Raw genomic sequence first — 25,626 nt, 5'->3', positions numbered from 1 at the left:
TCTTGACCTTGGCAGGCTGGATTGCTGCCAAGGTGGAACCTGTATGTCAATAAACATCTTTGAAGAGACTTTGTGTCGGAGTGTCTTGGTATACAAGAGGAGGGGGTCAGAACACATGTGCATATAATTACATATACACTATAGTTTTGAAACTTCTAAACCCAAGTTTTTGCACCCTCTGGAATATCATCTCGCACCCCTGGGTGGGAACCCCTGCTCTAGGAAAACCATGGCATCCTTATTCAACTGCAGTGGCGGTCCTGCTGTCTTTGAGGTGGACTTCAAGTTGTGCTCTTCCAACTTGTTTTCTAAAAATACCAAGTCCCCCTCAAACTATTTCTTGACAGGAAATCCTGTCCCACAACAGTCCTTGAAGAGATGGAATCTTTTCTCCTCATTGTTTCTCTGCCCCAAAAAGAAGTGAATGCTTCTAAAGCAAGCAGAATGTCCCCTGCACGCGTTTTTTTGTCGTCTTCTGATCCTTACTTGCCCTTGTTGTTGTTATTGTTGTTCGTTGCGAAGTCGTGTCTGACCCATCACGACCTGACAGACAATGTTCCTCCAGGCCTTCCTGTCCTCTACCATCCTCTGGAGTCCATTTTAAGCTCACGCCGACTGCTTTGGTGACTCCATCCAGCCACCACATTCTGTCATACCCTTCTTCTTTTGCCTCCAATCTTCCCCAGCATTAGGCTCTTCTCCAGTGAGTCTTATAATTACACTTCAGGAAAAGTTTCTTCTTCATCCAGGCACCTTGTGGTGAAACATAGTGTGTGCCAGAAGGTGGCCTTTTATTGATCAGTGTGAAAGATAGGAGGGAACCGAACGGGAAAAGCAAGGAACCAACTGGATTTACAAGAAAGGTGATAAAGTGCAAATGCCAGTGGGGTTTGGGGGATGTCACTGTGTGGTGTCTGAAGCTGAGGTGCCTGATCCTCAGCTTCATTCAGAAGCTTTCGGCAACAAATCCATTTAAACTTCTGCCTACGACAATCTGTTCCCGATCTTACCAGCCCACAAGTAAAAGCAGCAGAGTCTTTTACTCCACTCATAGATTTACGCTAATTTAAACAATTTGCTCTTATAGAACTGGAGCCACAACCACACGCAAAAGGGGCATCCCTAAAGAAAAGGGATAGTTTCATTTGCTCAAAACTATGAAAATTAAGGGAAAATGTACATTAATCTGTATAATATTTAGAGGGGCATCGTTTTAGAAAAGTGTATTGTATATCAGGAAAATTATGAATGAAAACAATGCAACTTTGAAATGTGTGCAGAAACATGGTAGGAGAGAATGTGTCGCAGACCAACGTGGAAACGGTTTGAAATGCATTTTAAGAACCTGACCAAAAGTGAGGCTGAAGTGTAGAGAAGATGAAATGGGGAGCGGGGGAGATCCAAGGGTCTGGCAGAAAGCAAGGAGGAAGGAGATTGTTCTTTCTGTGGTGCTTTCTGCCAGACCCCTGGCTCTCTCCCCTTCCCAGTGTGGATCTAGCACCACCACAGGGACGTGCGGTCAGGGGAGGCAGGGGAGGCAGAGCCGCACCGCTCTCATCATGAAAATTTTTAAAAAAAGGGAAAAGGCGCTGAGGAGCCTTCTGCACACGTGGTCGGGAATGGGAGCGCTCCGTGGTCCCCTTCATGTTGACTCAGGAGTCAGGAAGGAGGGGAATGGGACCACGTGTGCAGGAGGCTCCTCTAGCCTCAGCCTCCCTCCTGCGCACGTCCCATTCCCCGCCTTCCTAAGTCAACATGAAGGGGACCGCGGCTCACGCTGATGACGTCACCAGCCTCACCAGCCATAAACTTCACCGCACGTCACTGCACCACCATCCCTCTTCAGTCCCCTGATACTGGTGGCAGAGGCCTTGGCTGCCGGAGCCTCCATTTCTAGATAGAGAGAAAGAGCGCTCCATTTCAGAGGCCGCCAATAAGTCCAGTTTTAAGTAAATGCATTATGATCATAAACATTTTAAAAGAAAGGAAAAGCCTCCCTGTCAAAAGGATGGGGTTCCCCACCCCTACTGCTAGCAAAATATTACAGATCTTTTGGCCTCTTTATCAGAGGCTTCCAGGGATCCTTCAGAACTGTTTTCTGCCCATGAAAAAACATTTCTGAAGTACCTTATGACTCCCCCGAGGCCAGGCTACAGGTTCTTGCTTGCAATCTTACCAGGAACATTAGTTTGCATGCACGGCAAAAGGCAGCCAAGATGCCTAGTTTTGCAGATTGCTTTAATAACATCTTAAAATAAATCTGCTCCATCTTGTACCATATCCTTAAATAATACGAAGCAATATCTCTTTAAGAGAAGTTACCGTATTTCTGCCATATTTGTTATCATGCTTCCCACCCCCATCAGATTTTGCAACGTTCAAATATCCCTTCCCCACAAATGTCCATTCACTGGATAAAATATATTACTACATTTAAGAATGACTAATCTTGTATTGTAAGGAACTGGTTTTGTTATATATTTAATATAATAACAGTCAGATTGGTATTTATTTTCTAGAATAAAATTAGATATCAACAATTAACAGGAAAATATTAATAATATTTTCAAGTGAAGAAATGGGAAAATGCATCAAATTAGAATAGAATAGCATAACAGAATTGGAAGGGACCTTGGAGGTCGTCTAGTCTAACCCCTTGCTTATGCAGGAAACCCTACACCACTTCAGACAAATGCTTATCTAATCTCTTCTTTAAAACGTCCAGTGTTGGAGCATTCACAACCTCTGGAGGCAAGTTGTTCCACTGATTAATTGTTCTGTCAGGAAATTTCTCCTTAGTTCTAAGCTGCTTTTCTCCTTGATTAGTTTCCACCCATATTCTGTAATAGAAGTTAATCCCTAGCTGTACATGTGTATCTACAGACACTTTGCATACTTACTTACAGACAAGAGGTCTCATAGCTATGCTAGATCTGTTCCAGACACATATCTGGGCCATTCTCAATATGGTATAATGCCCTTGTGATCTTCATTGGCATTTACATGACCAAAAATGTTGTTTTCTCTGAATGAGCCCAGACTGCATAACTGGACTTGTATACAGCTGATAATTCTCACATGCCTTAGAGCCAGATTTCACTGTCTGCCATTCCTGAATAAATAAAAGATCTCAATACTGATTCAGTCATCAATTATAGATAGAAAAGTCAGTGACAGACTTCTAAAATGTTAATGAGAAACTATTTCAAATTGGCAATCTTGGATCCCCTGCAACATGCCAGGGATGCATCCACCTGGCAGTTCCATCAGTCTTGGAAAACTGAGCGGATTAATCCCCTAAATCAATCAACTTGGCTCCTGCCAAGCACCTCCTGCATTTGGTACTCACCCACTTGCTGGATCATTGGTTAGAGCAAAAAGGGGAAGATGGTCATGGCCAGTGGACATAACTGTGCAAAACAGCTGATGGGAGAAACCGGGCACCCTCCAAAACAGTTTTGAAATAATATCTTTCAATAGGCTAACAAGATCTTGAATCCTCCCAGCCCAGTAGTTGCTGATCACAATCCAGTTGCTTAATTAAGAGAACTTGGGAGTTCTTATTCTATTTATTGTTTTATTTATCTTGCTGATTGGATTTTTACTTGGAAGTAAACCAGCTCGAAGCATTTTGTAGCTGAAAGAAAATAAATGTACACATGGGACAAAAATAAGTGAGAACCAGTTTGGTGTAATGGTTTAAGGCAACCAACCTAGCAACTGGGAGACTGTGGGTTCTAGACTTGCCTTAGACACAAAGCCAACTTTGGGCCAGTCCCTCTCTCTCAGCCCTAGAAAACAGGCAATGGCAAGCCATTTCTGAAATAAAATGATCAAGAAAACTGCTGGCAGTCCAGACCAACGGTCAATATTGATTGAAGAGACGGAGGAGGAAATAGAAGAAACAGTGGAAATTCTTGCTTTTGAAAGGGTGGTAAAAGGGAAGCTTGCAGTTTTTGTAAATGCTGAGCAAGTGAGGCCCGAGGGAGTGTCACCAGTGCTTAGGAGTAATTTAGGAGAAGGCCCTCTTGGTGCATCAGAAAAGACTATGAGTGTTATTGCATTATAGAAGGACAGCTCTTGCAAATGTTAAGTAGTGGGACTGGATTAAAACTGGAGAGGCAGCCCCTCCCTCTGTTTAAGGCTTTAAAGGTTAACATCAGCACCTTAATTCATGCTTGGAAAGCAATTGGCAATTTTAGGGTTACATATTGTATATTTCCTTGCATTTATTTGATTATATGATGGAATGCTGCGTGTGGTAGGTCATGGCCTTTGGCTTTTATCATAAAAGTAACCCACAGAATAAAACACAGCTTATTCTAGTTAGGTGCCATTCTATCTTCAGTTTCTATCTGGTAGTTCTAAAGTCACTTTTCAAGCCTTCAAATCCTCTAACGATTTTGTTCAGGGATGATTTTGTCCATTAAGTCAGTGCTTCATTGCTCCGGTATTATGAGTTGTGTACAGTTAAGGAGAGAAAGAAATGCCTATATGCGCCCCCCCCCCCCATCCCCCAATTCTGAGTTCACTGTGAATATGGCTTAATTTGACAGATGGTTCTTATTATACCGATTGAAGGGGGAAAGCAGTTGAGGAAGAGGTCGGCTCAAGGGGTTAATCTAATGGGGTGGTTAAAAGACTGGCCTTGGAGGAACCAGAAAGTTGTCCCTGCTTTAAATCACACCTAAGTCATGAAACCACACACACACCGGGGGGGGGGGGGGATGCTGTTTGCTCAAGGAACAAGGGCTGCTTCTCTTTGTGATGTATAGCCTCAACCCTAGGGTATTTTTTTCCTGGGACATTAGCTTGCTGGGAAAATGTTCTTCTCTTTTTCTCCCCATATTATTTTCACTTCCTTTAAAAACATCAAGCCAGGCAAAATGCATTTGTACCACTGCTAATAGCAGGGCAGCATCATATTTGATTAGACTTTAGCATGATGTTTCTACAATTTATGAATATTTGGAATGGTCAAATATTTGCAATGGTAGTACTGTATATTTATTTGCAATGTGTCAAAGGAATGTGCTATAATCCCACTCACCAAAATGCTACTAACTCCCATGATAATATTGCTCTTTCTGTATAATCTGAGGTGAATCTACCTCTGAATGTTGTATATCTGAACCTCCCCTTTGGGGTAATTTTTGGATCATCAGGTAGTGTATAGTGAGGCTGAGCATATTAAGGATCCAATCCATTCATTGCTTAGAGCCCTACTTGCACTTGCTCAATCCAAGTAAGATGATGCTTCAGTTGTAATATTATCCTAGAAGAATTGGGATGAGGTCTAACTTTTTAAAGGCCTAAAGTGGTCCCTATAAAAGATTGTAACATGTATGGCAGGTTTCCACTGAAATCAGGCAATACTGTACAGTTTTTAAAAATGCTGCTAAACCTCACTTGGGTGAGATTCTTGGCTTGACAATCCTCTCCCCCATAGCACAGAAAAAAGATACTATTTCAGTGTTTCAGAAATATTTAGTATAGTTGTCTAGTCCTTCTCACCCCCATTCAATAATATTTGACGAAAGGACCCAACATTTCAAAACTAAGTGACACTGAGGAAAAGAGCTAGAGCACTAAAATGTTCGATTTTGCAGATCTCGAGGTGGATAATTTCACCTTGAATTATATATCAAAACCCCCTGTTTCAGCATAAAAGCTGCCTATGTGCACATTTAATGAATGGGGCCCTTTATGCCTGCAGAGGGAAGTTAGATTTATACATTCCATTAAACATGATCTTCACAGGCCAATTAGTGAGTAATTTCACCCTGGCTTGTAATATAGTCCAGTTTATAGTCAATGATAGTAATATGTATGTAAACCATGCTTTTAAGTAATAAACATTATGTGCTTCTGGATTTTCAGTAATGCAGTGGATGGCTTTTCCCTGACTGGCTGATTAAAGACTGAACAAAATTGGGGATGTCAATGAAATGTTTTGATGTGAAACTGAGCACAACCTGCTCGTTTTTGCATATTCTTTTAATATTTTATACGGCTACTGCTTTCAAAAAGGCAACCTGACTGGTTTTATGTTTTGTTACTCTGAGTCAGAAATTGCCCCATCTCTGCATCAACTGGTCTTTTGTCCTACTGGTGAAGAAGTAGATGTACGTCCATGCTTCCTCCTCGTCACGTGACAAATTGAGTCCCAGCAACATTTCTTTCTCTCCAAATTTCTTATGAAAAATTTTGGATCATTGAAGCTGAAACTGATTTATTCCATGAAAGTGGGAAGTTATTGTGACAGCAAACCAGCTTTACAAGAGCTGCACAAATGCTTTGGCTTACAAAGCATCTCTCTTCAATTTATTAAAACAAACTGTTTCTCCGGGCTTGCGTGATTGCCTCTGCATGTGTGTATGCATCAACACTTTATGTCAGGGGTGTCAAACTCACGTCATCATGTCAGTGTCATATGACGTATTGGGACTTTCCCACCCCTTCGCTAAACTGGGCATGGGCGTGGCCAGCATGTGATGCATCTGGCCTGCGGGCTGGAAGTTTGACAGCCCTGCTGTATGTCAAGCATGTACTGCATGGAAACAACAGGAATATTTACAAAGCAACTTCATGAACCTGGAGAAAGATGTGACTGTTTGAAGAGAGATGCAATACATCTCTTTCAAAACATTTTGTGTGTATGCTTCTTTGTGCCTTCAAGTCAGTGTTGACTCTTGTTTGAACTAGTCCTTACAGTATTTTGGCAACATTTTTGGAAGTGGTTTGCCCTTGTCTTCTTCCTTGATAGTGTGTGTACTGTCACCCAGCTGGGTGGGACTAGAACTCACATTCTCCTAGTTTCTAGCCTTATGCCTTAAACTGTTGCACCAACCTGGATGTTGGATCTGGCCAACTTTTGCTAAATAGAATGGAATTTGGTTGCTCCTTGTTCTTGAGGAAATCCCACAGCTATAGACGAGTATGCAAATTTGAAAATATTTACTGGTATTTCACTACCGTATTTTCTTGCCCCTCTTGACCAAACCACCCCTCTCCCACATCTCCATATTAGGAGTAAACATGACTCAAGGGAGATTTTACTTTCCTTTGGCAGGAAATTGGGTCAGAATTTATTACACTCTGGAAATTGTAAGATTTAATTAAACCATTTTATCTGATTATATAATAAATCACATATAATATATGATTACTTAGTAAACTTAGTTCTGTGCTAGAAATCAACAGGGTAAGACATATCACTTATGGTGATTTGCAAGGATTTTTGTTTTGCTGTATATAGGACAGAGCTATGCCCACAGTTATTGCTTTAAAAAGAAAAAGTAAAAAGAAGCAAATTGCATGGAAGCTGAATTGTTTTATAGTGGCGTATATTTAAATGTAAACCATTAAGAAATTTCTCTCTTAAGAGATGACAGCAGGTAAAAAGAATACATCTGAATCTATGCAAGAAAGTCCTGAATAAACACTGTCTTTTTTTCATTCTTTCTGACCTGGAAGCCAAAAGCTTTCCTACCTCATATGCAGTTGCCTTTTTATTTAAGAAGGAAATGGCACCATTATGCTGCATACAAGGGTTCTCTGATTTCTTTTAGGTTTCTAGGAAAACATGACCCAAAGAAAGAAATTTGATTATCTACTAGGTTGAAACAAGGCATTGCTTTTACCACAGCTGTATAACCAACTTATGTCTAATTGTTTGAGTCTTCAGAAGAGTTGGAGTTTTTATTGTCTTGCTCGCCACACAATGGGCTGGGCAAGTGAAAGAGTTCTAAGTTTTCAAAGGCGAGAGTTTTTGAGTGCCTGCCAGCACAGATCTATTTTAACAAACAAGCTGCAGGGTACTTATTAGTTGGCTGTGGTTTGCAAGCCATGAAGCCTCTGGAGTCAGGTCCCCTGATCAAATAGCGGATTTCTGTATATCACTGAGGGCATTAGATGAAAAGTGAAGCATAACTGCATATAAATATGGGTTTTGGTTACGCTGTTGTAAATGACTTTCTGCTTGGAACTCTAGCAGACAAAATATTAAACATTAGTCAAACCCATGCTTGCTTCAGATGGCTTCATTTCAGATTTCCTGGTGGGGTATAGAATGCCTAACAACTTCATGATCAAGTGCAAAATAGCTGAAGTGTTACAGTATGACAGATAATATAGGCTCCGATTCTCAACTTGGAATAATTACACAATATTTGCTCTGTAAATAACGAAGATGCTCTTGATACACATACATCAATACATGCAGCTGTAAACATTTCAGAGTGGTTCCAGAACATGTAGGGAGTACAGGGACCTGCCAAGTACTATTTGACCAGTATGATTCATATGATTCTGCTTTCTCTTGCAATGACAGCCTAGAACAGGGGTGCAAACTCAATTTCATTGAGGGTCGCATCAGGGCTGTGGTTGACCTCAGGGGGTTGGGTGGACATGGGCGACTGGCTGGGCGTGGCCTGCTTGACGCCATTCTCCAAACCACTGACATGTTTCCTCTTTGCATTGGGTAGACCGGGTCGAAGCCACACTGGCCTGATGTTTCCTCTTCTCACTACCCAGTCTCACTGGGTAGACTGGGCTGATGTCATGCTGGCCCAATGTTTCCTCTATGCATTGGGTAGACTGGGCCAAAGCAACATGTTTAGATTGGGCCAAAGTGATGCAGGTAGACTGGGCAAAAGCGATGCGGGATGGTCCCTTACATTTTCCAGGACAGCCCCACAGACTGGATCTGATCACATCGTGGATCGAATCTTGCCTACGGGCCTTGAATTTCACATCCCTGGCCTAGAACACGGGAAGGGGAGGAAAACATTGTGAGTGGCAACTCTGTTGTGATCCGGGATCTGCTCTGCTTGTGATTCTAAATGTTCCGAGTCCAACTGGATCTGAGTAATCTTCAACAATCCATCACTGTCCTTTTCAACATTCAGGTTTGTAAAAATGCTAGTTCCTCAAAGTATCAGCCAAGTTCTAATGAAATATTAGAGTGCTGAAGCATTATGGACCACCAGGACCAGTTCTAATATTAGACAGAAAGAGGAAGCTACTTCAAAAGTGACCCATGGTGAGGAAAAGGGATTGGGAATAGTTTGGGAAGAGCCAAAGTATTAATAATTTATTGTACCCTTGGTGATAGCCTCTTACCCTCCCTTCCTAGATGGTTAATGCAAATTTATTCCCAATGTTCAAATAAGATTCAAACCTGATTTATGTCAGACAGAAGAGTGTGTTGGGTAAGCTCTGGCCCCATAATGTGCTTCAAAACCATATCGTAAAGTAGCCATGCAAAAATGTAGCATAACTGGATCATTTTAACAATAGATAATATTGCCATGTAATTCTACATCTGCTGCTCTGAGCTGCACAGAAATAGGAAAAGGACAAGATAAAAAACAAGATCCAGCCAACACCCCCTCACTCCCTTATATGTATCAACAAAACTCACAAGGGTCACCAACCGCCTTAATTCAAATGCTGGGAGAGCTGCCATAATTTCTCTTACCCGTCTTTGCCAGTTGATATAGATGACTTTTCCTTTAACTATATGTTAGTGGCTAGGCTGACTGGAGGAACATAGGAACTATAGTTCAGTACATTTAGAAAGCATAAGACTGGGAAAAAGATTGTATAGATGCCCATATTATCCCAGGGCCAATTGTAGAGCTTGTGCTTTTACTCATCTACTTACTTATCTACTTACTGTCTGCACCAACATGGGTTCAAGAGTTTAAAAGCAAGTAGGAGTTTTAGCCTTTGGCTGCAAAGCAAAGCTCTTAGCCTAGATGCTCACATAGTGTATGGTTTCTAGAACTGTAAAAATAATTAAATAGGAAGATATCATTTCACGGCTGTTAAAACAGCATTTTCAGCTTTCTTAAGTGCTTTAAGGAATCCACTCATTAAAATGACTGTAACTGTTAAAAACCATAGCCTTATTTTACAAGACTGGTGCAAAAGGCTGAAAAGAAAAATTCAGACTACTTTAGTGAATTGCTGGGAGCTGCTCTACTTGCTCCTGTGGTCCAAAAAAAGTTGCCTAAATAATTTCAGAAGTACACATAAGGTTAATAGATACTACGACACTGCATTATTTAAGCACTCACTTTATTAATGCAAAGCTAGCTTTTGCATCCCAGTTCCTCCTATAAAGGTTTTTAGGCAGCTCAATGGCAGGGAGAAGAATGGGATGGAGTTCATTCCCATCCTTAACACATAGTCTGACCATCACAACAGAGTTACTGCATATCCGGAGGGATTTCTCCATGCAGCCAGAATTCACTCTCTTTTTTATGGCATTCAAAGATATGGAGCGGACATCTGGAGCCTTCTCTTTACCCTCATATCCATTCCATTGCCATGTTCGGTAGATATCTTGAATATCTATAAATAGTTCAGTGTCGTTACCCTTATCTCGCGAACTATCCACAAAGGTCTGCAAACAGTTCTCCCCAAATAAATTTGATGTATCCTAGCATGCATTTAATTCAATATGCTTTTAGCTGATTTCTCTTCCTGGGTTATCCGTTCATTCTCAGACATCAGTTGTTACTAATTAGCTCATGACTCAAAAATCCTTTGACAAATTGTTTATAGGACTGAATTTCATGCTTTGAGTTGCTCACAGATAACTCACTGTGACTACTGCTACAAGTGTTTGTTATTTGTGGTAAGTGGCTGGCTTCAAAAAAGAAAAAAAAAGAGAAGAAAAAACCTCCTATGTTTCCCTCCCCCCTCCCCCAACCATAGATTCCATATATATCAGTTGATAGGATTTTGGAGATGCTTGGTTAGTTTGTATGCTCTCCAAAGAATTGATGAATAAAAGTTATCCTCATAATTTATAAATTACAGGATATGAAAATGTTTGAAGGTCAACTGCTACTGATTCTCAGTGTGGCCTTCCTTATTTCAGCTTTTAGACTGTGAAATACAGACTCCAAACATTTTCAGAATAAGGAAAATGCAAATGACGGCTTTCACTATTATTATAAGTATTGGAAATAATTTCTTGAGCCCAAGGAAGAACTCTTGGGATTGGATTTCTAACTTTTTGTATTCTTCTTTTGTTCTATTATTTAGTTTTCAATGCAAATTCATGAAAAAAGGAGGAAAGAAAGATTCCAACACATATTATTTTTCAGGGTGTGTGAATTGGAAAGAAACATTTTAATTTGCATATATAAGAAAGATGCATTGAATAGTTCTATTTAGAAGATAAGGATAAGTGATAGAAATTACATATAAAAGACCAGCATTTTAATGGAACACTTTCAGAGGGAATCTTGGAAAGGAATGTTGTTAATGTTAATCCCAGCAATTTCAGAGTGATTCCAGAGCTTATTAGGGGTACAAAGATCGCCCAGATGCTACTCTGAGTTTTTATTTTGTGGCCAGAGGTGAGTGACTTGTGCCTCCTGGTATGCCCTGTCAAGTGCCATTGCGCAGCAAGGTTGCCTATCATTTTTAGGTGGGGAGAAATAAATGTATTAACTTTGTTAAAAAATGAAATGGAAAAAATATCTTCCTCCCAATTTCTTCATCTTATACATCTTTTTTTGGCTGTTCCCTAAGGCATGGTTCCACTACAGGTGTACCGTACTTCAAGTAACACAGTATGTAGATTTCCTTTCTCGGAAATCATATCTCCTTTTCAGTTAGGTATTTAAGCATCTTCTTGGGAGACATGAGGAAATTTTCCTGAAGAAATTAAATGCCACGACTCCATTGCTATTATGGAAGCAAAGTTCACTTCCAATGCGATTCAGTTTCTCAGGTGATCTCATAAAAGCATAATTAACCTTATGGTGCTGGAGAATGGAGATTTAAATGTAGATTGTTCTCTATGAGCCACTGGAGGGATCTTTTGACCCATGACCAGGATAATAGGGGAGGCCACATTAAAGCAGTTTCAAGTCAATGCCACAATGGTAGTTATGCTTTTATGATCCAAAGACAGCAGAATACAATGTAGTAACAAGTTGAAACAACTTAATAAAAATACCCTTCCTACATCTTCCCAGAACTGTACTGTATTTTTAATTCATATCCTGGAAGTAGAAAAACTAAGGTTTTAAACTACTGGGAAAAAATGGGTTAATACTAATATGAAGAGTTTTCTTCAGGTTCAGGAGGCGGGGCTTGGAAACTACCCTCTGGGGATCTCTTCCAAAATCAGTAGCATTGATAGGTAGTTGTGAGCCATCATTTCACATTCCCTACAGCCCCATGGACTGAAAACAGTTGTTCATAGAGGTCTCTAGCATAGGCGGTCCAGGGCATGGCATGAAAACCACAGATCTTGGCAGCAGCCCAGGAGGAAATCAGTGGTAAAATGCTGAATCACCACCTGAAGACCTTTATGGCTAACCTTGAGAAAGACAAATCTTTAGTGAGGAAGTACAACAGCTAGTGTTTGGTCTAGAATGAAGTTAAATTTGAAAAAAGGTCTCGGGTTTTTGCTTTGGATGTGATGCCTGTACTAAATTTGGACTAATTTAACAAATTCCTCTTTAACTAATAATACTACTGATAATACTATTGCTACCACTAATAACAACATGGATAATTCCATTGCCTCTTGGGAATCAATAGTAACCACTTTGGAAAACCCTACTCTAAAGAATATTTTTATCTGACAATAGAAAAAGTTTATTTTTTTAGAACACTCCTTTTAAAAAATAAATAAATAAATATTACTTTAAGTTTACAATTGCATTTGACTCCCTCCCTTCTTTGCCTGCCTTCCTTCCTTCCTTCCTTCCTTCCTTCCTTCCTTCCTTCCTTCCTTCCTTCCTTCCTTCCTTCCTTCCTTCCTTCCTTCCTTTCTTTCTTTCTTTCTTTCTTTCTTTCTTTCTTTCTTTCTTTTTACACTGAAATCCAAACAAGCAAGTAGATGATTACTCTGCTGGGTGTCAATCCAATGCACTCGTGTATGGCAGGAAATCTTACTAAAAACAGTATCTTAATTTTGAAAGAAACATGTAAAGGAACTTACTTACTTATTATTACATTTTATGTAAAATGACTCTGTGTGGCTTAGAGCAGGAGTCCCGAGCTAGGTCGCCAACCTGGGCCATGGCATGTTGCGACTGGGCCATGGGCTGGTGCACACATGGATGCGGCTTGACTCTCATGAGCAATAGACAAGTGCATACATGAGCGTGCATCACTCGACTCATGTGAGCAGCAGACCCGCGTGCATGTACATGCGCACGCATCTCAAGCTGTGTGTGTGTGTGCCGGCCTGATGCTTGCACAAATTGAGCTGAGTGCACTGGCCCAACACTTGTGCTAATTGAGCTGCATGCATGCAGGTGGCTGCACTGGCCTGCCATTTGCACAGCCTGGTTACCCTCTTCCCCACCCCCAGCTGGACCTCCAAGCCACAAAGGTTGGGGACCGCTGCCTTACAGGTTATAAAACAAATAGAAACACAATTAAAACATTAAAAGTACACAGATTAAGATTTTAAAAAACCAGAACTAAGAGATAGACGGGATGGAGAATTCACAATAATCTACTGGTTCTATTTTTTTCCAACATTGCCTTGATGAAGAGGGAACTCCTGAGTAAAAAACAAATCCTGCAGAAAACTTCTTTGATTCTGCGTTTCTAAAAGCAGTCTTGGAGAAGGATGAGGATGCTCAGGTTAACATAGGAGATCATCCTGCGGGAGCACAGAAAGATCACGTGTTGTTCCAGTAGTTGCCAAATTCCACCTAGAGAATTTTATGAATGAGGTTGCTGAAGCTTTTGTTTGACCGTATTTCCCATTATAATGTGTCTTAGAACCAATTTTTCCTCAACACTTCAGAAAGAAGCAACAACTCATTGTAGGAGATGCTCCAGCCCATCCTCAGTTCCCTTCCTCATGCATCAAGGATCGAGTGTGATGTCAGCTTCACAAGTAAAATTTCATACTGGGGGTGGTGGTGGTGAAATTAACTTGATCCCTAACCTGTGCTTTATTAGACATCCAGAACTTAGATAATGCTCTTTTTGTGAAAGAAAAATCTATTTTATTTTGAGTCATCAGGGACATCACATAGAATAAAATAATAGTTTAGTGCAGTGCGGTTGGAACTCAAAACACATTTCACATTAGAGGATCCACATGTGGGTGGGGTGAGGAGATGGCATTTCAGTGTTTATGGGAGAAATTTCATCCACAGCTCTATTAAACCAGAGAAACCATTGCAACTTCTACTTAAATAAAGAGTGTATTGTCAGGGAATAATACCGTATCATATGAAATATTTATTGCATGGTGGATATTCAAAACATCCCAGAGAGGTGGTTTCCTTGGGATATTCACCAAGAGATATTTCTAAATTCCTTCCATTAACAGAAAAATATCCATTTCCTTGGAGGAGGGGTTATATAACTCCCCCCTCCCAAATTCCTGGCTTTTATTGATGTTATGATTCTTCATGGATTCTCTTGTTTCTTATGATGAATATTTTAATTCATTTTATGAGTTCTACACGTTGCTTCTTACAACCTTATTCAGGTGATCTTTTTACAAGAAATTTCAATCAGTTAGCCCTGGGTGGTACCTCAGGCACTACCTCAGACAAACCTGGTTCACAACTTGGGGGTTCTCCTGGACTCACAACACCTGATCAGAGCAGGTGGAAATTATGGCTAGGGGAGGCTTTGCACAACTTTGGGTTGTGTGCCAGTTGCTCTAGATCAGGAGTCCCTGCACTCAGTTATTTAAGCCCTGTCCATCTCACAATTGGACTACAGTAACACGCTCTACATGAGGTAACCCTTGAAGAGCATTTAGAAGCTTCAACTGGTGCATAATACTATTGTTTCTGGATGCAATTCAAGGCATTGGTTATTACCTATAAAGCATTGTGTGGCATGGGTCCAGGTTACTTGAGGAACTGTCTTACTTCTATGGAACAGACCTGCCGACCCCTGCTGGCAGATGAGGCATGTTGCAGGTCCCATCAAGCAAGGAATTCTGCCTAGTGGAGTCAAGGAGAAGAACCTTCTCTGCTATGTCCCTGGCTCTTTGGAACACTTTGCCCCCTGGGGTGAGATTGTTCCCACCCACCTGACTTTCCACAAGAGCCTGTTAGGTTGGGACCCCAATGGGGGAGTACACATTGGAGGTGGTTGATTAACTAGCAGCTCCCCACTCTGTACATTCTGATCTTTTCTTCCCCATCTATTAGTTTTAGTTATAATTTGTATTTTGTTATGATTTTTTTAACATTTGTATATTTTGTTTTGATGTTGTCTTACCTTGCAGTAAGATGGGCACCAAACAAATTTAATAAATAATTTAATACATAGAATAAAATCAAGAAATTCAGTAGAGATTTCTTGGAGAAAAGTTATGTGATCATACTTATTTATTTAATTGATAGTATTTATAACACACTCCAATCTGTGGTTAGCTAACAAACAAATTAAATGTAGTGGAAAATTATATATATATAATGTATTTGTGCTGATAAATAAATAAAGGGAGACTAGTATAGATCTATTTCAAGCTATTTAGCTCTCATCAGCTAGCCATACCCTTACTGGGATATTTATCAGCACAAATACAACACAAATATAAAAAGGCAACATTAAAAATAAAAATATGGTTTTCTGCCTGGATGGTCCTCTGTAATGAGCCAAAGGACAGAAAGGGGGAGTAGTGAGCTCCCTCCCATATTTGGGCATACCAGGGATTGTAACACAAATACATACATACATACATACATACATACATACATACATACATACATACATACATACATATAGGAACAAACAAAAAATATATAAACCAAAACCATTCTGACAGCAAACCATAATCAATCAGAATCAAAGGTCCTCTGGAACAGTATCCATTTCACTGGTTTTCTAAACAAAAGTGGTACAGGGATTGGGCGGGCATCGACAGGAAGAGTAATCTCCGCTCCTTCCGTGTACAGCTGAAGACCCACCTCTTTCAATTATCTGGCCTGGCTCAACCGTAAATTTTTTCTTATTCCTCCTGACAGTCCTTTTAAATTTTTTAATTTTAAATTTTAAATTGTGTTATTATAACTGGGATATTTTAACGGTGATTTTTAACTGTCTAAATGTGATGTAGTTTGTTACCTCCTCCGTGCATGTATGTCCTTGTATATATGTATGTTTATGTGTCTGTACATATGTTTTGTGTTTTATATGTTCTATTGTACGCCGCCCCGAGTCCTGTTCTGGAAAGGGAGCGGCTAATAAATTCAAATTTATTTATTATTTATTTATTATCTGGAGGGTGGGGCTACACTGAGAAATGCTAACACACAGCCCCTCTTCAAAAAGGCTTCCTATAGGTACTTGTTGGTCAAAGATTCCAGATTCATGTGACTTATTTTAAGCAACAGCAACAGATGCTGCCATGTTCCTCAGCTAAAGATTTATTGCAGTTTAATAACAAAGAGATCTGCATGTGGGGAAACAAAGGCATTTCATTAACAAGGTTAAGGTGGACAGTGACCTCTACAGTGGAGATTTTGAATCTAAGATGGTGCTAGTCTTGTCTGCACCCTCACAGGGGCATCTGGGTGAACTGATGCTAGCTGAGTACAGAAGAAACCTCATAGCCCAAATTAAGAACAGTGCTGTAAACTTTTAAAAACCTAATTGAAGTAAATATGTTGAAATGATTAAAAGGCACACACCATTTTTCAAGATAAAAGTTTATTATAGTTTTAAAAGGAAGCTCTTTAATTTGAAATGGAAAGTTTATGAAGCTACAGGATAAACCTCAGCTAGAAAAAAAAATAACAGTTTTCAGATGTTGCAAATAGCAGTTGTTAACCCCAAATGATCCTGCCACAACACTATTTTCCTCTGCCCGTGACATGGGAAAGTTGAACACGCGCTGTGCTTTATGGAAGTGGCAGGGACGGCCCTGCCTATCAGTGTCATCTGTTCAATAACCCTTTGTCTGATCTGACATTCTGGAGTAGAAAGTTTAATCAAAGGAAATCTTGTCTGCACTGTGATATGTGTGACGACCTTGAAGCAGACTATCTACGTCAACCCCCTTTTTTTTAAAAAACGGCTTTTTCTGAGAAGAGATTCAAAAATTTAGGATTGATGTAAGTTAGGATTGAAGCAAGAGAACAGAGTATAGGAATCCCCACCATTTGGAAGCAGGGAAAGGGTTAACAGAAAGCTAACAAAAGTGCAGGTATTGTTGCATTGGGAGGAGATTTTTCTCCTCTTTGTGTCCATGCCATTTTCCCCAATTAAAATTGCCCCAAAGCTGCTGTTTACCACAGAAAAGAAAACATATCAAGTTAATGCACCTTTCTGTATCGTTTATCAGTAGCCTGAGACATCTTTGAGGCTGGGATGATTGTCTGCAGAGGTAGTTAGTGATTGTTATTGTAGATATTCTAGACCGAATCTGTTCATAAATGTCTCTCAGCTCAACTGCACCAATTCTTAGAACACCAGTCAAGAAGTCCTACTTATTCAACATTTCTTCTCAAAAGAGTTAATTATGGATGTTTGAATTCCTTGAGATTGGGACAGAATGCTGATGAGTTATGATTCCCCATTGTGCTAACTGATCAACACAAGAGCATAAACTAAGAATTCACCATGTCAGAGGCTATTGCTGTCCCGCTTATTCAAAAGTTTACCGAAAACATGATACACATTTCAAAGGATTGTACAATGTTCCCACATATCACACATATGGAAGGGGTCACTTATTTCAACATAGTCCCACATAAACACCTTTCTATATATGCTAACACAATGGATTTCAGACATTTTAGTTCTAGGACCATTTTACAGCCTTAAAAATGATTAAGGACCCCAAAGAGCTTTGGTTTATGTGGTTATATCTATTGGTATGCACTGTTTTAGAAATTAAATCTGAGGAATGCTAAAATGTTTAGTTTATATTTTTATATTTATTAGACTTTGGGGATCCTTTGAAAGGGCCTCAGGGACTCCCAGATCACACTCAACATCTGCTATAAGACGTTCAAGACAACATTTCTAGACATTTCACAAAATATAAAGATTGCTGGCATTGCTAGAACTATTTATAGTAAGAATGATGTTTTTGTTTTGACTGCAGGTAAGGGAGTTACATGTTTAAATATTTCCTCATCCTCGACAAAAATACATGAAAATTTCCCATACATAAAGAACTGTAGGGAAGGTGGTAAGTTTAGAATGGATGGATAGAAAAACCTGTGTGGCTGGGTGTGGAACGAGGGATTGGCTTGTTTGTTTTCAAATGCTCAGTCTCCCAGTTGCAGTCTGAAATGTTTATTCCACTTTCTGAATATGCTGGGCCCCTGTTCGTGTATATTGCATGGTATACACATGTGAATTTTCATCTGTTTAGCAAACTGGAAACTTATCTCCATTGTTGGTGCACTCTTCTATTAAAATATCAGTCACAAAAACAATTCTGCATATTCCCAGAGGAATGAATGGGTCCCTCATGGAATGAATGGCTGAACCATAGAAAAGTGATTCTGGTGACAGGTAATGCCGGAGTTGTTGTGCACGAATTGAAGTCTGGCTTCCCAAGCCCAACTGGATTGGCAGAGACTTTACAAACAAACACACTTATGTGAACAGATGGGACCATGCATCATGTTTTCTCTTCATTTAACATATGAACTAGTTGTATTTGGATGAATTGCCACTGAATTGTAATGATACTGAGTGGTTCTGCCTGCTTGTGTGGCCAAGCTATCAATGAAAATTTAGGGAAGCCTAGAAGAATGTGCTTTTGTTCACAATCACAACCGCAATAAGCAGGATGGTAATCCTTCATGTTTGCTCCCATCAGCGCAATCTGATAGCATTGAATCAAAATGGTCTAAACAAAGAGCCATTGAACCCTTTACAATAGAGTCAACGTGGCTCTGATAAAGCCCAACATGGATTCCTCGGTGCAGACAACATGTCGCGACCCTTAATTTGTTTGTCAGATCCCAAATGTGAAATTTTCAACAATGGCAATTTTCCCTCATAGCAGAATAAAAGCAAAAGTACTGTAGTCTTACGTTAACATTTAATCTAGAAATTGTGTTTGGTTCCCTTTCCAATTAAAGCAGTGATTTGAGGTATTTTGGCTGAGCCACACATTAGTCAGGACTTTCAGAAGCTGAGGGATCAGCCTGGCCAGGAGGGGCCAGCTGTAGTTGTCCTCCAACAGAACCCCCACCGGCTGCTCCTTGCAGCACTTCCCTAGCTTTTTGAGGAACTCTGCAAAGCTCAAGAGATTTGGGGTTTGCTGGGCTGTCCTGCTGGTTGATCTGATGATCTCTCTCTCTCTCTCTCTCTCTCTCTCTCCCTCCCTCCCTCCCTCCCTCCCTCCCTCCCCTCCCCTTTGACATAGTTTCATCTTGCAAATAATAGCGCTTAGCACTTAAGACATATACCGCTTCGTAGTGCTTTTACAGCCCTCTTTAAGTGGTTTACAGAGTCAGCCTATTGCCCCCCACAATCTGGGTCCTCATTTTACCCACCTCGGAAGGATGGAAGGCTGAGTCAACCTTGAGCCTGGTGAGCTAGCAGTCGGCTGAAATAGCCTGCAGTACTGCACTAGCCAGTCTTTAGAAAGTATTATTAATGTTTTATCAGGAATGTTAACATTCCAAGCATGTCCAAGTTTTAACAAAAGAGAAAGAGTGGTTGATTACCAGCAGGATGGAACTACACTTGCCTCCCAAGTTCAAAAGATCTAAAGTGCCTAGGGAAGTTGCTTGTTTAGGAAAGTCACATTCCAATACTTAAGAACCCTTAACATAAAACCCAGGCAGTGGATTCGTTTTCTGTACTGAAGTGAACAGCAGCATTCTGCAGATATCATTGTAAAACCTGATTTCAGATCCCACCACAGCCAAGAAACTCCCAGAATAACCTACCTGATTATTTGTGGTAACTTCTACAGGGATAATTTTCCTAAGGTATTTTCTCCTTGGTGGTGCCTTTTCTGTGATCTACATAACAGCACCTCCTCCTCCTTACTGAGTTTCCTAAAAGAGAAAGTCTTCCAGCTTTGGAAGAGATTGTTTGGAGAATATTAGGTGTTTAAACATTGACTATTACAGTTGGTTGCACAGTCAGCCATATCTTGAGATTGGATTTAGTATTTTTGTCCACCTGTCCTTCTCAAAGAACCTGGGATCGTTCTTGTTTGATGGTATTAAAGGTATCATTGCAGGATGTAAAGCTGATTCAAGTAAAGCTGCCTTTTGCAATTGACTGAGGGAAAGTTTGTCAATGCCGATGGTATTTGAGTCCTATCTTTGCTCTCTTTTGCCACAGTCGTTCTATATCTATTTGCAGGTCTTTGTACTTTGTGATTTTCTCCAGTTCCTTCTCTTCTAGTCTGTTGTTTCCAAGTTCTGCCACACGTACCATCCAGACTTTTTTGTCTTTTTTATTGACAATTGTTAAGTCTGGGATGTGAAGTGGCAGGTGCTTGTCTGTTTCAATTCTAAACTTTCAGAGCACTTTAACTTCTTCATTTTCTATTATTTGGTCTATTTTGTGGTACAACCAGTTCTTGCTTGCAGGCAAATGTTATTTCTTGCAGATATTCCAATGCACCATTGTTGCTACTTTGTTATGCTATTGTTTATAGTCCATCTGTGTGATCTTCTTGCAACAGCTAACTAGGTGGTCCGCGATTTCTTCAATTTCTTTGCAAAGGCGGCATTTGCTGTCTGTTTCTGTCTTCTCAATTCTGTCTTTAAATGCATTTGTTCTTAAGACTTAGTGTTATGCAGAATTAACCTCTCTGTTTCTTTCTTCAACTTTCTGCTTTTAACCTTTGCCAGTTCTTGTTATCTGTTTTACCTGCTATTTTTTTTTATGTACTGGCCATGTAATACTTTGTCTTGACATGTCTCTTTTATATTCTTCCTTTTGTCTTACTTTTATGCCAGTTTGGCATGTCCAGTACTCATTAAGTCTTTTTGGTATATTAGCTTCTGTGCATCTTCACTGCCCTTCAGATATTCTTCCAATGCCCCTTTTCTTCTTCAAATGTCTGATGTACTTGCAATATTCCAAATCTACTTATTTTTCCTTGGTAAATAGAGTCTGTCAGTATTGCTGCATAGATGAAGGGCATGATTCAGTGTAATTGTTTTTCTGGCCTTCCTATCTAGGATTTTTAGTTCTGTTTGATTCCAGTCTATTATTCCAGCTGTGCAGCTAATGAATGAACTTGCCAGGTGTTCATTGCTTTGATGGTATTTTCTCCACTGAGTTTGGACTTTAAGATGTTCTTTACTCTCACAATGTATTCACCTCTAACCGGAGGTGGCATACAGCCAGTTCTGACAGGTTCTGGAGAACCGGTAGTGGAAATTTTGAATAGTTCAGAGAACCAGCAAAGAGGCTGGCCCCTCCCCCATTGCCTCCCAGCTGATCTTCTTTTATTGCCCTGAACAGGAGAAAGGAGCTGGAAAGCAAGTTAAGTGGGGTGGGGAGGGAATGGGGATTTTGCAGTAACCTTCCCCTGCCACACCCACAAAGCCATGCCCACAAAGCCACACCACGCCAACAAAGCTATACCCACAGAACCGGTAGTAAAAAAAAATTGAATTCCACCACTGCCTCTAGCCTTCTTCCTAACTTAATTTGCTTGATGTTATTAGCTTGCAGAATACCCAGGTATTTGTAGTGATTGTCTTTATCCAAACTCTTGATGTTCTTTCCATGCAGCATCTTGATTCCTTCACTTTTCACTATATTTCCCATGTTGATTTTATGTCACTCAGTGCGGTTTTGGAGTGGAGTGACATAGAAATATGATAAATAAATAAATAAATAAATAAATAAATGCTTGGGTCCAGATTATTTGAGGTCCAGGTTACTTTCCCCCAGTTACATCTACCCGACCCCGCAGGGCAGGGAGGTAATGCATGTTGGGGGTTCCATCTATAAATCTGGTGGGGCCAAGAAAAAGGCCCTCCTGAGTAGCCGCTACTTCCCTATGGAATATCATTCCCCTTGTTACTTTTCCAGAAGGCTCTGAAGACATGGTTCTGCCTGCAGGCCTGGGAACTTCAGGCTGATACGGAACCAATCAAGTAGTTGGCTGGTATGATTTTATGTGGGGGGAAGGAGGTGGGACTGCATAGGTTTTATGGCTTGGATTTTTTTCAATGTTGTGAACAATGTGGAGTGTGCTGGGAGGACAAATAAAGTGGTTTAATAAATAAAATACATCTGATCAATAGCACATTAGTATCTGCAGAGGTTTTCCTTGTACTCTATATAGAATCTGTGCCTTTGGCAATTTATTGAACTCTAATTTCCAAATCAGCTTTAGCCCATAGTCCAGAATGGAGGGGAGCTACAGTCCAACTGTATCTCAAGAAGTATAGGGCCTCCTTCCTAGAGAGCCAATGTAATCTAGTGGTTACAGTGCTGGACAAAAGTGGAGAGACCATAACTTCTAGTCCTCCCTTAAGACCAGAAGGCTTGAGCCAGTCACTGTTTTTCAAACCAAAACTGCCATGAAGTGCTATGACAAGTATACTGAGGCACAAACCCCTTGTTGAGTAATTCTTTGATCATTTTTCCATGTGAACTAAACAAATGCAGAACAAAAGTGACAAATGGAAGGGGGGAAAAAACCTTCTTCCCTCGGCTTGTTAATCTCTGGTAGAACCCTGATATGCTTTTGATGGATAAATACACTTTTCCCTAAGGCAACACAGGGAGATTGTATTGCTATTATATGGATGCATAAGCAGACCACCAGAAGTTCTCTGGTGAAGATTACATGCAGACAAAGATGCTTGAATGGATGAATCTGTGCCCTGACCAACAATGTTACAATCTGAAGGTTGGAGTTACATTAGCTGATCTTGCTCCTTTCATTACACTTCTATGTCAGGGCAAATAAATAAGGCACAATCTTGTTTTTCCAACAAACCTGTGAGTAAGTTTCAAAACAGTTCAGGACTAAGAGGTCTTGGCAAGTACATACATGTGTGTGCCTACGCATATGTTCTCTCTCTCTCTCTCTCTCTCTCTCTCTCTCTCTCTCTCTCTCTCTCTCTCTCTCTCCTCCCTCCCTCCCTCCCTCCCTCCCTCCCTCCCTCCCTCCCCCCTCCCCCCTCTCTCTCTCACACACACAGACACACACACACACACACATCCTTGGCAGAAAGCATATAGATTTTCTACTTCCCATATATGATCAGAACCATAATCTCATCAAGAAATCATTGGTTACATAGATGGGGAAAATTGAGATGTAAAGAAACATTGGATGTGAAAAGACTTCAGGCTTTTGTGTTGGAAGCCTTTTGTGTTTCTAGCTTACATGATGAGCATGAGTGATTTTGATTAACTCTGTGTGTGTGTGTGTGTGTGTGTGTGTGTGTGTGAGAGAGAGAGAGAGAGAGAGAGAATCAGCCTGGTTAAGCAGCTTTGCCTGAGTTGCCTAATGCAGTTTTCTGTGCATGTAATTTTATATAATCTGATCACTCTGCATGTTTTTCAGAAACACCGCTGACATGGAGGTTGCTGCGTTAATGTTGGAAGAAAGTCCTGCTACAAATCTGCTACAAATTAGAGCTTGTGACTGAAATAATGCTACTGACGGTGTAGTGAAGAAGATGGCAGAGCAATGGATCTCCCCATTCCTCCCTGCAAATCACCTTCCTTCCATTAACTAGTAAAGCGAATTATCACCTTATGGTTATTTTGCAACAGGCTTCCTTTCCTAAAATTAATCCCTAGCTGTAAATTGAAGACACAGTAAAGAAACATATCAGTTAAAAGGTTTGAGATGGGTAGGGTAAAATATTTTTTATTTGAAAGGAGAACATAGTATTCCAGATATAGTTTTGTTAGCAATTAGGGTAAAGCATAGTTTATTAAAAAAAATGGGGAAGGGGGAGTTGGAAGAAGCTGTTGTTTTCCTTTGTTGTATTCCCTCCTCCCGTTCTACACTAAGTTTCAAACCATGTTGGTGTAGTGACATCATCTCATGCATTATTGCCTGACCCTGCCAGTGGAAGGCAGCCAAGAATGTTGAACAGAGAGTAAATGGAGAGTGTAGAATACAACCATCTGGTTCAGTAATGCTCTCCAGGGCTTGCTTCATAAGTCCTGCCTCCATCATCCACACCTTGCTGGCTCTGGCCTCTACACATTTGACAAAACCAAAGCACCTAGAGAAACTATTCAATCCAAACAAGTTATTTACTCCTAAGTACGAAGTGCATGCCACCTCTTCCTCTAGGCGTCCTGGGGAGCCTAACTGAAATGAAACTTTCAAAAATGTCGATTGCACAACCTCCTTTAGTTAGAACCACAATATGTAAACAATCTGGCAAAGCAGAATGCCAGATACACCAATGATCTAAACTAATCCCCACAGTTCAAACCCCAAATCCTTTGTTCGAAGGAGGATATGCAGCTCTTGGTTTCAGCTTTACAGTCTGTCTGTCCAAGTTTTCTTCTAATTCCTCAAGATACTAGATAGTTCCATGACTCCTCTGCGGCCAACTCCGTTCCAAGTAATAGGACAATTACAGCAATTGCTAAACTGGAACACACATACATTTCTTTGACGTATCTTCTAAATATTCTACAGCTTAGTAACCTTCAGCTTTCCAGGACATATTCATTTTCACTTCAGATATTTTTTCTTGGATGGAGACTCTATCCTTATAGAGCTAAGCCAAACAGCCCATATGTGACCCAGTAACTTTGTCCCTTCAGTACCTAATTTGTAATGTTGAGTGGCAAAGTCTGGAGTTGAACTCTATGGTGGTAGCCATAGGTGGGGAGAACTTCCAAGTCATACTGATACCCTAACTGTTTATCTAAATGTTATTTTGAAAAAAAAGTTGGGTAGAGCGGGGACCTGAAGGTATCAAGAGAGATATTTGTAGATCCAGGGATGCACATTTCAAGAACTTCAGTTGAAAGGAAACAATGAATGATAACTCTATAAATTTTGCCCAGTGTTGACATAGGTCCTTGGAGACGTCACACTTGCTTAATATATTTGTAAATGTGTTTGTAGGGTGTGGGGTAGATGGGAATGTCTTATACCTGATAATAAAACTTTGAATCAACTGTAGATTCTTTTGAAGTAACAAACCCCACCACCACCATACTGAAATCTGGTATGGATAATGGGAACTAGTTTTCTTCACTGCTTAATGAAAAGAGGGATGTTAAATCATTCTTTGCTATTGAGTTAAAGTGTTCTCCATCCATCACTGAACCTTTAGGAAATCAAAATGGCATGACATTTGACATCCCATTTGTCTGTCCCAATCCTGCCTCTACTGCTTCACTTTCAGCTGTTGCATTAACTAAATAAAAGTCAAATGTGTTTTATATGTTTGACTCTGCACTCGGATCATGTTGGAATAAGGATACAGAATTGGTCTATTAATGCAGATAAAGCCAAGGAAGGCAAGTCTGTCCTACTCATGGGGACAAGAGAAAGACACCATCATGAGGTCAACTTGTGGGCCATAATGAGGCTGAAGGAAAAGGAGCTATTCAAAGACACTGAAAGGAAGCTTTCACAGATGCATCTGTGCACAACAGGTAAAAACTAATTCCCCATATATTCATTTTTATGCTACAAAGGCCAGTTGTATTCATAAAACCCAGAAGCTCAGATTAGAG

The 25,626-nt window shown here is 40.3% G+C and overlaps 1 long non-coding RNA gene across 1 annotated transcript in view; it reads left to right on the top strand.

Annotated features, from left to right (window-relative positions):
* The window catches only part of LOC309393577, a 63,047-nt gene extending 37,505 nt beyond the window's left edge, over positions 1 to 25,542 (top strand). Inside the window, exons 5-6 of the long non-coding RNA XR_014175613.1 lie at positions 23,477 to 23,650; positions 25,393 to 25,542. This is a non-coding gene — a long non-coding RNA (uncharacterized lncRNA). The remainder of the gene's footprint in view (positions 1 to 23,476; positions 23,651 to 25,392) is intronic.
* The last annotated feature ends 84 nt before the right edge of the window (positions 25,543 to 25,626 follow it).

The sequence above is a fragment of the Natrix helvetica genome, assembly GCF_964273705.1.
Source record: "Natrix helvetica genome assembly, chromosome: 1".
NCBI classification, from domain to species: Eukaryota; Metazoa; Chordata; class Lepidosauria; order Squamata; family Natricidae; genus Natrix; species Natrix helvetica.
Note: the sequence above shows the minus strand (reverse complement) of the source record. Positions and strands in the feature narration are given on the sequence as shown.